Consider the following 13,015-nt stretch of genomic DNA (forward strand, 5'->3'; position numbering starts at 1 on the left):
CATTTAATATGTTTCTTATACTGTTCTTTTCCTATTCCTGTGATAAATGCCAGGACAAAAGCAACTTGAGAGAGAAGGCTTTATGCTGGCTTGCAATTCAAGAGAGTGGCCCATGCTAGAGGGGATATCTGTGTGCTAGGAACTTGATGCAGTCACCATCTGCAATCAAGAACAGAGGTCAGTGGACACATGTTCTCAGCTTACCCTGTCCATTTTACATAGTCCAGAATCCACATTCAAAGAATTGACCCACCCACATCTGGTGAGTCCTCTCACATAAATTAGCCTAATCAAGATAATCCCCACAGACATTCTCAGAAGCTAACTTTAATCTAGATAATCCCGTCTCCTGATTCCGGAACCTACTAAGTTGACCATACTCTATCAGAGTATATTAGCTGTTATTTAGTTTTAAATGAACTTTATTATATTTAAGTATGTTCTTCCCATGCCTGATTTGTTCACTATTTTGTTGTTGTTGTTTTCATTGTTGTTACTGGTTTTATTTTCACTACAGGATGCTGAATCTTGCTTCTGTTGAAATGATCATATGGTTTTCTTCTTTCAATTGATGGGACACACCACATTGTTTTTATTCATAAATGTTAAACTAGCCCTGCATATGTGGGATGATTCCCATGTAATCATATTGAATATTTGTTAATGCCCATTAGATTCAATTTCTCAGTATTTTGTAGGGGATATTGCATCAGTGTTCACTAACAAAATATTAACCTATACTTTCTTATTTGTTTCTTTGTTTTTTGTTTATGTTTTTTTTTGTTACCTTGTCTAGTTTTAGTGTCAGGATAGTGCCAGCCTTATACACTCCCTTTGAAAAACTATGTTTTTTAGAATCCCATAAAGAGAATTGTTCTTAGTTGTTGAAATGTTCAGTAGAATTTAACTGCAAAGCTGTTTGGCTCTGGCAAGTCTTTCACAGGAGCTTTTTATTACTATTTCATTTTGGTACTTGTTATTAATCTGATTAAATATTTCTGTGTGCTAATTTTGGTAAGGTGTGTAGGGTTAGAAATGTTTTTTACTTTTTCTATACAAATCTATAGTATCAGCTATAACATTTCCATTTTTGCCTCAGATTTTATTTAAGTGTTCTCTCTCTCTCTGTCTGTCTGTCTGTCTGTCTCTGTCTGTCTGTCTTTCCCCCTCTCTCTGTTTCTCTATCATTTGATATAAATAAAGGAATATCAACTATTTTATCCTTTAAAAAACTTCAGCTATTACCTTTTTCCAGTAAAATTTAACTATATCATTTCTTTTTTATTTATTTTATAATTTAATTTTACATATTAGCCACGGATTCCCCTGTCCTCCTTCCTCCTGCCCCCCCACCTTCTCCCCAACCTACCCCCTATTCCCATCTCATTCAGGGCAAGGACCCCCCTGGGGATTCAGCACAGCCTAGTAGATTCAGTGGAGGCAGGTCCAGTCCCCTTCTCCCTTCGCCTAGGCTGAGTAAAGTGTCCCCTCTGCATAGGTCCCAGGCTCCAAACAGGCAGCTCATGCACTAAGAACAGATTCTGGTCCCACTGCCTGGGTGCCTCCCTAACAATTCAAGCCAATCGACTATCTCACTTATCCAGAGGGCCTGATCCAGTTGGGGGCTCCTCAGCTGTTGGTTCATAGTTCATGTGTTTCCACTAGTTTGGCTATTTGTCCCTGTGCTTTTTCGAATCATGGTCTCAACAATTCTTGCTCTTACAATCTCTCCTCTTTTTTGCCGATTGAACTCCTGGAGCTCTACCTGGGGCCTAGCCAAGGATCTCTGCATCCACTTCCATCAGTCATTGGATGAGAGTTCCAGCATGACAGTTAGGGTGTTTGGCCATCTGATCACCTGAGTAGGTCAGTTCAGGCTTTCTCTCGACCAGTGCCAGTAGTCTATTGTGGAGGTATCTTTGTGGATTTCTGGGGACCTCTCTAGCACTTTGCTTCTTCCTATTCCCATGGGGTCTTCATCTATCATGTTCTTTCTTTCCTTGTTCTCCCTCTCTGCTCTTGACTGCTACTCACAACTCCAGGAGGCTACCTAGTAAAGAGGACCCTAAGAAAGACACAGGGATCACCCAACAACAGAGAAATGGATGAGATCTACATGAGCAAACTAGACGTGTGTGTGTGTGTGGGTGGGTAATGAAGGACAAGGGTCAAGAGAAAGAGAACTACATCATTTATATTCTCTTTCCTACTCCATGCCCCCTTATTCCCTCTCAAGTTCGTGGCCTTTTTATCCTTGATTAGTATTATTACACACACACACACACACACACACACACACACACACACACACTATATCAATATAGAAATACAACAAATGGCTGAGTCCATTTGGTGTTGTTTGTATGTGTATGTGTTCAGGGCTGACCACTTGGTGTTAGATATTCCATTAAGGGGCTCATTCCTGGGGAAGATTCATTTCATTTATTATTTGTATTTTTGTAGTCTTTGTGTCATTAATTTATTTTTGAGATAAATGATTCCTAATAAATTGAAATTTGTTTTTATAGTTGTTTGAGATATATCAATAAGACATTTACTTTTAATCTTTCTGCTTTTTGTGTGGCAATGCCTTGTTTATTTGAGATCATTTTGCTTTTTCTTACTAATTAGCTTTGTAAATGAATAAATGAGGCTTTATATCTTTTGAGTGTTTCATAGATATTGCCAAACTTTAGCATGTCACTTTAAGTTGATCCATGTAAGCATTTAATTAAGCATCAAATTAGCTTCAGAGAAATGCTGTGAAAAATATGGAATCATAAGCGTTGGGATCAGAAGCAAAAGCGATTATTTTAACATAATTTTTAACATGTTCTAAGAGTTCTCCTGATGTGAATTTGACCAGCCTATGTGAGTTATATTTATCTTCATGAATATGTATAAAGATTCCAAATAATTTTGAGGGGAGCAATCCCCTGAGAAACAGCATGAATTGAGAGCATCTTTATGTGTTCATAATTCAGTGACCAAATTTTGATGTGGGCTTTTACTTATCATTAAAAAAATCCATGGTTTGCAAATAGCAATCTAAATTGACCTGTAATTGATTTCTACACATTGCAGAAAGGCTTAAGCGGGGTAGTGTTTTACACTGTAAAAAGAATCCTCGTTTACATATCATCTGTAAAAAGATGGCTCATTTATAGACACACAGATTAAAAATTTTGCTTGTGTGTATCTCAAGCAATATCACTTCCTGTCACAATTGAAAGTACTATATTTTAGGAGATGGCAACAGAAACCTTTTTAATTAACACATACTTTACAGAATAATGGACATATACCAAATTGAACAATCATAATGTATGTAAATATGTACATTTATTTAACTTGAAACTTAGTAATCAACATGCATTATTCTGGGGACCTGTATTTCCCAGCCCGTTGGTAGAACTCTTAGTCTAGACTACAGGAAGGGAGTCCTGATCATAATAGAAACTACATCTAGAACTGAAGTCTCGATGAGATTCCTTGAGTCCTCTGAAAGTCATTGTTTTCCTTTGAAGGAGTATAGAAGAATTATTGGCTCCCTGATGCTCCCCAAGTCCCTACAAGCAGAAGGACAGAAATTCAATCTCCAGAACCCACAGGAAAAGGTCAGGCATGGTGGCATGACTTGTAATCCCGGTCCTGGGAAGGTGGACACAGGCTGGTTCTTGGCGCTTGCTTGCCATCTGACTTGCCTCCTGAGTAAACTCCAGGCCAGTGGGAGTCTTGGAATGAAAAGGATAGCACGAGAGGAATAACACCTCAAGTTGTCCCTGGCCTCCACACACCACATGTGCACCTGCACATTAAAAAATAGTTCTTACAAGATAGGTGGGTCTAGAGAGAATAAAATAATCAAGTAAATTACATTTCCCAATCCAGAGGAGAATTTTTCATTCCAACAAAGTAACTTCCGTGCTTCCTACTATTCACCACTGTATCGTGACCCCTATTTACCCCAAACTTTGAAATTGACGGAGACATACATTTGGTTATGATTAATCTTTTAGAACTGGGCTGAAGTATAAACCATTGTGTTTTTTTTTTTTCTTGCCTGCTCATGCTGTCATGTATTCCTGCACAATTCACCTGTGAAAAGATTAGGTTCAGTTGCTTTTTATATGAATGATGTCTCTTTGTTTAGCTTATGAAAATTTATTCTGAAGAGAATTTAGTATGATTATTCAATTGATATTCAAGTTGAACATTCTCACTGAAGGGTAAATGTTCTTCAGATGTGAAGAACCTTTAAACTCTAAGCTTTACACTAAAAGGAAACCTTAAAGAATGTCAAATTTGTAGATATTCTCTCAGCATTCAACTTACTGTGTGGCTGGTAATTAAACATTTTTAGAGACTGCCTGGAATCTGTAGGGCCCCCAAATTATCTAATAAGCACATCAAAACTGCTCACAACTCTTACCATACTTAAGATATAGATATGCCAAGGTTTAAAAACTCTAAATAGATATAAAATGGTAAGAATTATGGAAGAATGCTTTGCCTTAGAAAGGACCTATCCCTTTCAAAACACTGGCTCCTTTTGGTGTACTCATCATTATTAATTTATAGATTTTTTTTGTGGTTCACAAATTTGTTGATAAAATTTAAGACTTGGAGTAATTCTCTGTAGAAATCAATTCACAATGAAAAGCGAAGCATCTCTAGATGGAGTGTACAATTATTTATGCAATGCGAAATGATGGCTTTTTGTCTGGGCTTTAGCTGTAGGCTTTGGACTCATTGGGCATGTTTCTTTATTCATAACCTGAAGTCCCATTATTTATTTGAAAGAAAGAGGAAAATCAACTACCTGGTAATTTTAAAACAGTATTTGTTCAGTTATGGGTGAAAATATAATTGAGATATAATTTGCCTTCCAGTTGCACATAAGGTTTATCTACTTGTTTGTTTAATTTCATTGATTGGCTAGTTCCTGCCTTTTATGAAACCTCTGATGTGCACCCATGTCGTGATACTCATGGAGATCACAGGTCAGCCTCAGGCGCTGGTTCTTGCTTCACGGTTCTGATTCACAGTCTCTTTCAGTCCCGGCCTGCGAGACTCCAGGGACTCTCCTGACTCTGCCTTGCTGTAAGAGCTTGGAGAACACAGATGTGCTGTGTCTGGATTTGTGTAGGTTCTGGGAGATCCTGGGTTCTTTACAACTGTATAGTATTCTGCTCAGTGCACCATCCTCTCAACTCCTGATTGACTAATTCTTTTTTTTTTTTCATTCTTCTTTATTAAGAAATTTTCTATTCACTCCAATGCTATATCCACAGACTCCCTCTCTCCTCCCACCCTTCAGCCCTCTTTCCCAAGCCACCCCACATCCCCACATCCCCCAAATTGAGGTCTCCCCTAGGGAGTCAGCAGAGCCCAGCACACTGAGCCTAGTCAGGTTCAAGCCCCTTCCCACTGCACCAAGGCTGTGCAAGGTGTCACCCCACAAGCACCAGATTCCAGTAGCCTGCCCATAGACCAGGGACAGATCCCGATCCCCCTTACTGGGTGCCCCCACCAAATGGTTTGAGCCAAACAACCATCTTCCGAATCCAGAGGGCCTAGTCCAGTCCCATGGGGGCTCCACAGCCACCAGTCCACAGTTCATGGGCTTCCACTAGTGTGGACAGTCATCACTGCACACCCTCCCATCATGATCTCGATGTCCCTCACCTGCAGAATCTCTCCTCTCTCTCATCAACTGGATTCCCGAAGCTCAGCCTGGTGCCTGGCTGTGGATCTCTGTATCTGTTGGCTAATTCTTTTATACTATTTCCACTATGTAGTAAGTTTTTCTATGTACCAGGGACTGTGATCCATGCTAGAGACTTGAATAAGGCACAGTCTTCTGGGGTAAGGTTCTTAGAGTCTTGTGAGTTCAGACAAACAAATGCACTCACAAGAATGACACATTGCTATAGGCTCTCACAGCTGCTGGCTCAGAGAAGCCCAAGTATGTAAAAGTGAACTATTTCAGGGTTTTGTAAATGGTGAATATTCTGTTTCCAAGAATTGCCCATTCCAAATCGAATGCCACCAGAATGTCATTGTATTTCTGGCTGGACTGAGGGCTGTAGGGAAGATGATCTCTGAGGTGGAGGAGTAAATGAAAGAGAAGGCAAGATGATAAGCTCACACATCTGTGGGAGTAGACCCCCACAGCAGTCCATTCCCAGAGGCTGTCTGCTCCTCTGGAGCAAGATCGATGTTCATCTGCTGCATTTAACCATCTCCACAGTCTGATTGAAGCCGAAGCTCCAGACCCTAAAAATCAGACTAAGTTTTGCGCTCAGACTGGTCAGAGTCATTCACTGCCTGCTTCCTTGCAGCGCTTGTTCCAGGGTGGGCAGAGGCACTGGTATGTCTTCAGTTCACCTTGCTCTCGGAGACTCCGGTGTTCTAGGACTGGCTTGCAGGAAGTTGTCCCCCATCTCCCCTCCACTTTCATCACCTTACAATGTGGGTTCCAGCCTACTTTGCTCACATAAAGACCAAGTAAGTGTGGGTTGAATATTGGATCCAAGCCTTGAAATTTATTCCATCTCCAGGAGCAACAGTTTTCTGGATGTCGTTTGTACACAGAAGCTGGCCCTGGTGACAGTACATAGGCTGGCCAAGACTTTGACTCTCAAGGACCTCACATATGCTTAGAAATATTCTGAAATTTTCCCAGGTTAAAAACAGTGAGTAGAGGGCAGGGATTGGTCCCTTTGTCCTGCTCTTTTAACATTAGGGAAGCTTATGGATATCCATTTTTGAATGAAATATTTTTATGTACTCTGTATATATTTAATTAAGCTGAACTGTTCTGTTTTTGAGGGGGATTTCAAAAAAGGGTTTCTCTGTGTAGCTTTGCACCTTTCCTGGAACTCACTTTGTAGCCCAGGCTGGCCTTGAACTCACAGGGATCCGCCTGCCTCTGCCTCCTGAGTGCTGGGATTAAAGGCGTGCACCACCACCGCCCAGACTTTTTGTTCTTGATGTAGAATTGAGTTGGCCATGCTCTTCAGGCTAGCATCATTATACAACAGGCTATAAACATTTCCTTTTATTCCCTAGTTTTATCACTTTATTACTTCTACCCCCTCCCCCCACTTTTACACCCCCCCCAGTCAACAGTCATTCTAATGTAATTGGTGATTTTTGTGAAATAAGTGTATTGTTACAAAGTGTTCATTGAGGTGAAGCGGGGGAGCAGAGTCCTTGTCCTGCATGTACAGAGCCGCAGGATGGATCCCTAGCAGTGCAAAAAATAGTCTTCCATGTGTAAGTAGTTTTCATACGCACAAATGGCATTGTGCTGCATAGGGAATGTGATAACGGGGACCTGTTCTTAAGGCTTAAAATGGTTGCTGGTAACAATAGAAAGCAGTGACAACCCAGTGGATAGCTGTTATGAGGAAATTTGGATATAGGTGTTGGTGATAGAGCCACCATTCTCAAGCTGTGGGTCAAGACCCCTTTGAGGGGTCTAATGATCCTTTCACAGGGGTCATCTACTACCATCAGAAAACACAGAGATTTAAGTTATGATTCATAACTAGCAAAATTACAGTTATGAAGTAGCACCTGAAATAATCTTATGGTTGGGGGTCACCACAACATGAGGAGCTGTATGAAAGGGTCGCAGCATTAGGAAGGTTGAAAACCACTGTAATAGATGACTGAGGAATGGTCTTTAAAAAAGGATGACAAGGGCTGGAGAGACGGCTCAGAGGTTAAGAGCACCGACTGCTCTTCTAGAGGTCCTGAGTTCAATTCCCAGCAACCACATGGTGGCTCACAACCATCTGTAATGAGATCTGGTGATCTCTTCTGGCCTACAGACATACATGCTGTAAACATAAATAAATAAATCTTTAAAAAAAAAAAAAGGATGACGAAGTCAGCTTTGAGGGTTGTGCTTGCTTAGACAGCACAGTGGAAGAGACTGGGAGCCGTGTCCATATGTGACACTAGGCCGCATGTTTAGCACATAGGGATCCCTCAACAATGATAGCTAGTATTATTTTTCCTCCTTAGGTGATCCTTGTTTTAGCAAAAGGTAATGCAACGTTAAGAGGAAGACTGTATTCTGACCTGTTCCTTTAAAGAATCCCAGTGAATTGGCCTTTTTAAGAACTAGTTTAACTTTATGACATAAATATGCTTCTTTTGTAGAACACAGACCGTTTATTTGAGTTCATCTGAGGTGCTTTGTTTTCTGTGCTGTTGGTTTTGATGCGCCCCAGTTGTGTTCCTCTGAAGTGTTGAGCTTCCTTCTCACAGAGTGTGAGGAACCTTACCTGCTCCCATTCTAAGAATGCTGGTATAATGAAACCGAGTCTAAACAGTGGGCTTTCTGTGTAGACAGAATGTTGTTTTAAAGACTCCAATGTCTTAACGTTTCTATAGTGAGCATGCTGTTGGATGATGTGAAAACCTTCAAACTGCCCTTCCCATAACCTTATCCCACTCACCCACCCCCCCTTTTTTTTTTAACTGCAGAGAGATATAACATCAGTTTGTATAAGTATATCCAAGGCTAACAGGAAAAAAATTCTCATTTCTTTTCCTTGGGTTTTCTAAAATTGGCTGGTGGCGGGGGCTGCCTGTTGCCATGTGGCAGTCACCACCTGCACAGCTTCTGTCTTTGGGTAAGACTTGCAGGGAGGATGCTGGTTAGCACAGGATACAGCTGGCCTTGCTCCTCTGTGGGTAATAGATCTTTGGATAGAAATTGTTTAAAGTTGGTGTATTAATGAACCTACCTATTACTCCCCTTGGACAGAAAAGGAGGCTCAGGAGAGGGTTCAGAGTCTGCTTGAGTGGCCTGAGGCCAGAGTGTGTGGTGTACTGTGCTGCACAGGGAATAATACCCGGGCAGCACTGAGGTAGTGCACACTCTATTCATGTAAGAGCTGACATTTAAAGCACACCTGAAGAATTTTCTGCCATCTTCGGAAAGTTTCTCCATCCAGACAGTTGTAAATATGCAAAACATGTTTTCCGTCTTTAGTGTGATGCTGGTGGGAGCCTGTGTGGATAATGTCATCTGTCTCCTGTAGCAGGGATGGAGCGTTGACTTGCTGCTCTTGAACTGTTTTGTTTAACAGTTAGCTGCCAACTCTCTTGATATATATAGAAAGCCAGAGGTGGCGCATGGGATCCAGTTGTTACACCCACTGGGGAGTCTGCCTGGCTCTGATGGCTAGTTTCAAATCAGGGGCACAGAGATAGTCCTAGTTAAACTCCATGTGACACCAAGCAAAACAAAAGCTCATGAATACAGAAGAGAGATTTGTAATGAGGAAGGGGAATGGGCAGATGTGGGCGGGAAATAAGAAAGGATGAGGAGGGGATCCCCAAACTCTACTATAGAAATGTGTGAAATTAGAAAAGGTCAAAATTTATGAATAAAAAGTATCTTTTGCAAAGGAAAGTGAAAGAACTAAAAACATGTAACAGACAGACCTCCCCACCCCCCAACAAGGTACTTATAACTTTCTCTGTAAAGAAAAGCAACGTTCTTGATTTTCACCTCATGAATTTTCTGGACAGAGAACCAACCTGTTCATTATAGGGAACAAATCTGTTTCCGGGTGATGCATCCTGCAACATAGGGCAAGTACTTCCAGTGCGGTGGGTGCCAGGACTGTCAGGACATGAGGGGATAGTCTGGGGTCTGGGTTTCAGGATCACCAAATGAGCCAGGTGTCCTGTGGCTATCAGCATGGGCTCTGAGTCAAAATGTACCTGTCCCAGTTACCTATGTATAGCCTTAAGCAAGTCCAGGGACTTCTTTGAGCTTAGACCTTTTCATTTCTAAAATGGGTATTAAGTAGCTTGATTATTAGGCATTAATAACTATACACATAGCAAGTACAACACCATGTCTTCTCTAGAGTAGCTGCTAACTGCTAGTTTTCTCCTGTGTTCCAAGAGACCTGGCTTTGTTTGTATTCATTACAATTCTTACACAAAATCTTATCACAAAATATAGAGGCCTCCTAGAATTCTTTCAGAATATTTTGGAATGCCTAATGGCAACTAGAATTCTCAGGAAACAAAGTGATGTGAACAGGAGAGTATTTTATTAGAAGAAATGAGAGTACAGTGTCAAAGTGATATAACAACAAATCACACGTTCTGACCCCGTGTGGCTCTTTCTGTTCACATCCTCATTTCTTAGTAAACGTTTTGGCTCTGAGGGTAAAAGCTCTTGATGCCAGGCCCGAAAATCGGAGTTTGATCCCTGGGACCCACAGTAGGAAGGAGAGAACCTAGTCCCATGATGTGTTCTCTGTCTTCACATACATGCTGTGGTATGAGTGTGTGCACATGTGCACAATACACTAATAATAATAATAATTAATACATACACACATAAGACAAAATAGTTTAAAATGTGCATAGACATTTGGGTGACCTTTTAGCTACAGTTCCTCAAGACATGCACGGGGAATTGACTATAAAATTGTTAAGCAAAGGGAAGAGATAAGAACTTTTGCTGGCATTAATTTCTCCATTGATTCTGGAGAAAAGAGCCAGCTTTTTAGATGGATGCAGTGTTTGGCCAGTGCAGTAAACACTGATTTATTCAGATTAGCTTGAAATGTTGACGTTGTAGGTAGTTAATAGAATTCCAGGCAAATGCACTGACTATTAGGTCATTGTCTGTGTATGAAGCTAGCTTTCACTAGGTTTCCTGGCTTTGGATCCAGTACAGAAGAATGAAGGAAATCACAGTTCATACAGCCCCATGTATGTACTGTGTTGGAGTCCTTTATACGAGCTACCTAACCGTCAGGGTAGTCTACACTGATTTCTTTATTCTCGATTTCTTTCCTCTTAGGTTTAAGCTCACTAATCCCCCCCCCCCCCAATGCTTGTAGGAGGCGCTAAATAAATGCTAGCTTGGAAAGAATTGATTTCTCTCTTGTACTGTTTAGACACATGTTGCTGTGAGTTGTTGAAAAGGCTCACGTGAGTGTTTTCCTGGTGCGCAGCCCGAGCATTTGGTTGCCCCTCAAGGGATTGCAGAGGGCCACAGTCCACACCAGAATCAATTTTCCTCTGTGTATGCTACCTGTGCCTCTGTTTTTTGTAGAAGGCAGGTCAGTATCTAGGATTAAAGCTAGAGAGGCCATAAATGAACTTTAAGCTTTTTTTTTTTTTTTTTTTTGGTTCATCAGACAATAATTTAATACCATTTCAAATTAATGCCGGAAACATTATACCATTGGTATTATCCATTATGGATTGCATTTTAGGACAACTCATTATTTTATGAGCCTAAGAAAACATTATTATTAATAAAGAGGAAACTGAGAGTCCCTGGAGAATGCCAGAATCGTTTCTAATCACAGCAAAGCCCTGGCTTGTAGCCTAATGCTCTCATCTCTTCCTCCTGGATCCCCTTGGCCACAGCCACTCCACAGAAGCAGGGCACGAGATGCTGCCACTCCCCTAGAGACAATAAAGTCATCAGGCCAGTTCCTTTTCTGTGACCCGCTTTTGTGGCTTCCTTTTAGGGTGCTTGGGATTGCCACTGACCACTTAGCCGTTCTCTGTCGTTTAGTGCTACCCCACAAACTTTTGCCCAGGAGGCTGAGTCTGACATTTGCAGTACACCTTTGAATCCTCTTTTCCTTTGAAGATTAGGGTACCTAAATGACTTCTCCTTTTAACTCCAAAAGGTGTTGATTGATCTTCCTGTGGCTAGGAGGATTAGCCCCTTCACTTTAAATGGAAGTTGGAAAGAGCATAAGGCTAGCCAAAGAAGTCTCTGATGCAGCTGTAGAGATAGTGTCATGTTTGACCTGACAACTCCAGGATTTGATTAAATTACTTGTTTTAATAAAAGCTTTCCTTATGTTAAGCTATGGTTACATTGTTTCAAGGGAAAAAGAATCACTAAATGTTACCAATATTCCACTGGCATTGATAAATCACCAAGGGAAAGGAACCTTTGGTTTCAGTTAATGCCACATTTTCAGAACTAGAGAGAGCAATATTCTAATGTGATTCACAGATATTTAAACATTCCCTGGGATGCCAGAGATGGCTCAGTGGTTCCAAGTGCTCTTGCGGAGGACCTGTTGGTTCCCAGCACCCATCTCTGGTGGCTCTAAGGGATCTTCTTCTGGACTCTGTGAGAACCTAGACATACACATGGAACATACCTGCCTGTAAATATACACATGTACAGGTAGTTAAAAAGAAAAAACATATCTAGGGAAGAATGCCCCATGGTATTTCCCTTATTCACCTTGGCTTGTCAGCTGGTATTTGCCCTTGTTCAGGTCTTCTTCTTCTTCTTCTTCTTCTTCTTCTTCTTCTTCTTCTTCTTCTTCTTCTTCTTCTTCTTCTCCTCCTCCTCCTCCTCCTCCTCCTCCTCCTCCTCCTCCTCCTTCTTTAAGGCAGTCATCTTGTCGAGATTTCATGCATATAGTTTCCTTGTCACTTATAGAAGACATGTCTTGAAGCAGAGTTCCTGGTTCTCTGACCTTTACATTCTGGGGTGTTCCCCAAACCTTAGGTGCAGGAGTTGTGCCATTATGGCTATGTACCCTCCCTCAGTTCTCATCTGTGTTGTAACCAGTGTGGAGTTCTGTAATGGTCTCCATTTGCTTCAAAAAGAAGCTTCTTTGATGTGGGTTAAAATCTACACTTATCTGTGGGTAGAGCGATGAGCACTTAGAATGCCGGTAGGGATTAATTATACTGGTTTGGAGCAGTGGCAATAGCTGAGTCTCCTCTAAGATCCATGGCTTCACTAGGAACAGGTAGTTAGTTGCCTATGTTTCCATACCCAGGCATAACTTTCCTCCTATGGACCAAGCTCTAATTCTAACAGATAGCTCTGAGTTGCACCATTGCACCTTTAGGAATATTTTGCTACCCTGGTTGTTGTGGTCGTCTGTGGGCATCTCCACTGGGTAGGGCTATTAATTGCTTTTCTTCCTTGGCATCTTGCACAGCACCTTTTAGTATTATACAAGCTAGTCCTCCGCAGGAG

The 13,015-nt window shown here is 41.3% G+C and overlaps 1 protein-coding gene across 4 annotated transcripts in view; it reads left to right on the plus strand.

Annotated features, from left to right (window-relative positions):
* Positions 1–13,015, plus strand: part of Camk4 (calcium/calmodulin dependent protein kinase IV) — a 229,501-nt gene that overhangs the window by 84,085 nt on the left and 132,401 nt on the right. Inside the window, exon 1 of one of the 4 annotated variants that reach the window (XM_036205168.1) lies at positions 142–177. The exons of the other annotated variants lie outside the window; for them this stretch is intronic. The gene's annotated coding sequence lies outside the window, so the exon portion shown is untranslated. Of the gene's footprint in view, positions 1–141; positions 178–13,015 lie in introns of those variants that run through there. 4 annotated transcript variants of the gene reach the window in all.

Source organism: Onychomys torridus, chromosome 13 (assembly GCF_903995425.1).
Source record: "Onychomys torridus chromosome 13, mOncTor1.1, whole genome shotgun sequence".
NCBI classification, from domain to species: Eukaryota; Metazoa; Chordata; class Mammalia; order Rodentia; family Cricetidae; genus Onychomys; species Onychomys torridus.